This window comes from Tupaia chinensis, unplaced genomic scaffold (assembly GCF_000334495.1).
Source record: "Tupaia chinensis unplaced genomic scaffold, TupChi_1.0 Scaffold000458_2, whole genome shotgun sequence".
NCBI classification, from domain to species: Eukaryota; Metazoa; Chordata; class Mammalia; order Scandentia; family Tupaiidae; genus Tupaia; species Tupaia belangeri.
Genome location: NW_006159967.1, coordinates 187,863 through 192,789, shown reverse-complemented (window position 1 = coordinate 192,789; position 4,927 = coordinate 187,863). Strand labels below are relative to the sequence as shown.

General features: G+C 41.7%; 1 pseudogene; it reads left to right on the top strand.

Moving 5' to 3' along the window:
* Nucleotides 1-283: 283 nt before the first annotated feature.
* Nucleotides 284-538, top strand: LOC106735605 (40S ribosomal protein S24 pseudogene; annotated as a pseudogene).
* Nucleotides 539-4,927: the final 4,389 nt, after the last annotated feature.

Below are 4,927 nucleotides of genomic sequence, written 5' to 3'. Positions count from 1 at the left end.
TGTCATTATTTTATTTTATTTTTAAAGTTGACCAGAGAGAGACACACAGAGAGAGAAAGCAAGGTGCCAGGTCTGGGACTCAAACTGCAGTCAGCCATGTGGTAGTCCAGTTGCATTAACCCCATGACACCTGCCAGCTCCAGGATAAAAAGGTATTTAAATAAGAGTCCAGCATTCCCCCCCTACCCCTGTGGCTGCTTGAGGATATACCGCCATCATGAATGACACAGTAACTATCCAAACCAGGAAATTCATGACCAACTGACTATTTCAGAGGAAATAGATGGTCATTGATGTCCTTCACCCTGGGCAGGCAATAGTACCTAAGACAGAAATTCGGGAAAAACTAGCAAAGAAGTACATGATCACATCAGATATCATCTTTGTGTATGGGTTCAGAACCCATTTTGGTGGTGGCAAGACAACTGGCTTTGGTGTGATTTACGATTCTTTGGGTTATGTGAAGAAATATGAACCCAAACACAGACTTGCAAGACATGACCCTTATGAGAAGAAAAAGACGTCAAGAAAACAGTGAAAGAACAGAATGAACAGAATGAAGACAGTCAGGGGGACTGCAAAGGCCAATGTTGGTGCCTGCAAAAAGCTGAAGGAGTAAAGATTCTGCAATGACTATCTGTGGTGATTGTGCGGATTTTTCATGAGAGGATTAATAAACTAAAAAATTAAAAAAAAAAAAAAGAGTCCAAATCGGGGTGGTGCTGGAGCTGCTGAAGGGGCTAAGATAAATCTCAGATTTCACATTTCAACCACAACATCCTCTGTATGTGTTTTCTTTTGGGGCTGCCGTCAAATGTCCTTAAAATGGCAGTCTAGTGCTTATATTATTAGACTTTTTACAGAATTAATAAATTGTGTTCAGGGGAGAGGTCATATCAATAATTTGTTGTTTGATATTTTGCTCAATCGTTTTTAAATACACTCCTCTTATCTTGTAAATGTTGAATGACTTAAGGTTTTGCTTAATTAGTTAGGGCAATGTGTGTGGAAGTATGGGGAGGAAGCCTAATTTTTTTTAACCTATCTGAATAAAGGAGCCTATTTAAAACTGAGTGAGGAAAATGTTAGCTTTTTTTCATTGCTTTTTTTTTTTTTTTAGATTGATGTTCCAAATAGAATTGTGTAGTACATTTTTAAAAGAGACAAGTATATAACTTTGTGAGTCAGTTGACTCAATTTCTTCAGGAAGACAGAAGTCTGTGTACCTGACACTTCTTGGGCACCACGTCAGTTCTCTCAGCCTCACCTGTCTCTTATTCCAGCTCCTGCCATAACAGCTGGTTCTGTTCAGGCTCTAGTTTCCTGCAAACAGTCATACAGTACCTAGCCTTTGCACAAAGCTCTGACTTTTCAGCTCAGGGCTTCTTTGTTGACACCAAGGCAGGGACTTAGAGGAATCCAGGACATGGAACAATCTGTAAGGGCAGAGACAAACTCATCATGGGCTGGAGATTTCAGAGAAATGCTTTTCCCACTTTCTCATCTGGTTGGGCAGCCCTGAACTTCACAAGGCAGTTCAATGGTCCTATGAGAGAGATGAGCAAACAGAAATGCATTTTTGCATTAGCTCTCTCCCCTCCCTGCTTCACTTCCTTGTCCATCACTCCTCCTTTCTGATTCACACTACTCAGTAAAGAACTTGAGCTTCAGGGCTGGTTTCAGGCTCTGCTTTATGGAAAACTTAGTAAGACGCTTTCAGTATGCAATACCATGGTTATGATGAAGGTCCAATTTGGTGACAGCTTGGAAAAAATGCATCGAAAATATTATCACCAGATATTACAAGGCCAAGATCTGAGCTTGATGATTTTGTTTCAATTTTCATGCATACAGCAAAATGAAAAAAATCCACATGTGAGAAAAGCAGCTAGAACCCAGAGACTCAAATGCTATAGAGGCCTGTCTCTGCTTATCTCAACTGCTGTATTTTGGTCTCTCTGTTGTTCTGTTTCTCCATCTCTGCAGACAGTTATATCTGCTTCTCTGCTTCCCCCCAAAATAAAGTGCCATGGTTGGGCAGAAGGGACTTTTTCTTTTTCAAGCTTTTTCTTCATGTTTCCATGGAGGAACTTCTATTAAGGAACACTCCCTGCTTTCTCTGCAGCCTTACTTCCTAATTTCTCTCCAGGAAGGAGTGATTTATCTGATTTGTAAGTGTGGGAAAGACTGAATATTTGTGGCTCAGCTGCATCCTTCTTTCTACTTCTTTGGGACTGGTCTGCTTGCAGGAAATACACTTTTACTCCTCCACTCAGTGTTTTCAAGAGTCAGGCCCTGAGCCAGCCAGTGGCATGGTGATTAAAGTGGCTGGATCCCCCATGGCCAACTGAGCAGTTTGAATCCAGCAGTTTGAAAAACACTTCAGGCAGGGACCAGCAGTTAGCATAATGGCTATGTTGCTGGACTCCCATGTAGTCGATTGTGTTTCAAGTCCCGGACCCGGTGGCTTAAACTCACACCGGGCGCATGTGCATGCGTGCCCAAGATCCTGAGAGGAAAAAGGAGGAGAAGGGATTGAAGCGTGGGCATCCTCCCTGGAGGGTGATTTCTCGCTTTCTGTCCCTTTGTCTCTCTCTTGTCTTTCAGGCGAATGCACGCGCCCTATATCAAAAACAAAACAAAACAAAACAAAAAAAAACACTTCAGGCACATGTACGTGCATGCCCAAAATCTCAGGAGAAGAATGGAGGAGAGGAGATTGTGTTTTGGCTATCCCCTGGTGTGTGTGGGAGGGTGGTGGTGCTGAGTTTTCTCTCTCTTTCTTTAACAAACTAAAAAAAAGAGTGAGAGACCCCTATAGGGGAAGCCAGCCATGTGCAGTTGTGCTAGGACTGGATGGGCAAATAAAAATCCCAGAAGAAATGACAGCTGTCTGACTGTGCTATGAGTGAGTCTGTCCTCAGTCTTTCCACCGAATCTTCACATCATCTTCTTTGCTTTAGAAAAGGAACTCAGTATCTTAACAGAGAAAATAGAAATTGACATGAATTACACAACATTCTCCACTGGCACATGATAAACATCTTCTAGTTATCCTTTTCTTTTTTCCTGTGCACGTGGAAAAGGAATTCTTCCTCCTAGTCATAGATCAATGAACAGTTTTTTAGTTGGCTAGACTGAATGTTTGTGCCTACCCTCTACCCCAAAATTCTTGTGTTGAAACCTAATCCCCAGTGTGAGGATACCCAGAAGAGAGGCTTTTGGGAGGTGATTAGGTCATGAGGGTGGAGCCCTCATGGAATGGGAGTGGTGTCTTTTTTTAAAGAGACCCCAGAGACTTCCCTCACTCCCTTCCACCATGTGAGGATACAGAGAAAAGAAGTCATGTATGAACCAGGGAGAGAAAGACCTTACCAGACACAATTCTGCTGGCACCTTGATCCTGAACTTTCCAGTTTCCAGAACTGTGAGGAAGAAACGTCTGTTGTTTATAAGCCATCCGGTTTATGAAATTTTGTTGTAGCAACTTGAATGAACTAAGATGGTAGTGGAATGCTGGACTTGGATGTCAGATGGCCTAGATGTCAGCCCTAGCTCTACCATTTCTGAGCCTTGTGATAAAATATTTCTGTGTTTTCACACCCGTCCCGTACCCATATGGATAACAACTCAAAAGGTTGATTTGAAGATTAAATGGAAGATGGACAGAAAGCACCCAGCCTAGGACCTCGCATGGAATAGCATTAGCAACATCATGCAAAACTATGATCACCAGTTAAATCCAGCAGATATCTTTGCCCTTGACCACTGGCATAACCAACTCTCTCGTTGACATTTTCTCCTCCTTGGGTTTCTATTTTATTATTTTCTCATGTCTTCCTTCTACTCTTTTAGCCATTTGTTCTCAATATCCATCATGGAGTTTTCTTTCTTTGCCTGATATTTAAACATCAAGACTGTTCTCATTGTCCTCTCTTATTATGCATGAACTCACCTACACCTACATCCTGGAGTAACCCCTCAGGATAGGTGTTCATAAATCTGTGTTTCTAGACCTCACCTTTCCCCTGAACTCAGAGATATTTTATGCATGTCCAGATGCTTAAACTCAGAGTGCTCTTATAGATGTAATAAATGCAATTGTCTAATAGATTCATGTCTTAAACATCCAACTCTCTATAGGACTTGTCCAGCTATGCATTCTACAGGCACCTTAAACATTTAATGTGCAAAGCAGAACTGATCACATTGCTCATCCTTAAATGAGTTCTCTATCCTTTCCATATACTCTGTCACTGTAACTAGAAATGCTATTCCTATGAAAACAGTATTTATCTTTAACAAATCTACCTCCTAAATCCCTCTTAGATTTGTCTCTTTGTCCTTATTTGCTCACATTAGCCTAAACTGTGATGGTTAGTTTGGGGTGTCAATTTGAATGAACTAAAGAATACCTAGAAACTTGATAAAAGTTTATCCTAGGTATATCTGTAGGGTGTTTTCAGGAAAGATTAACATGTAAATTTGAATGAACTAGTTGGGGAAGATCTGCCCTCAATGCTGGTAGGCACCATCCAATCAGCAAGGAGCCCAGAGTACAAATACAGAAGGCAGATGAGTCACTTTTGGGAGCATGGTAGATGACTTACTTTATTACTTTGGACATCAGAGCTTATGGCACACCTGCCTTGAGACTCCAGGACTTACACCAACAGCATCCTGGATTCTTAGGCTTCTGGCCTCAGGCTGAGAATTATGTCATGGGTTTCTCTGTCTCAGAAGCCCGGAGACTTGGACTGAGTCACACTATCAGCATCCCGGTGTCTTTGGCTGCAGATGACCTGTTTGGGGCCTATTTAGTCCATTATAATCACATGAACTGTTTCTCCCAATAAATCCCAATAAATCCCCTCTCATATCTCTCTCTCATCTCTCTCTCTCTCTCTCTCTCTCTCTCTCTCTATAT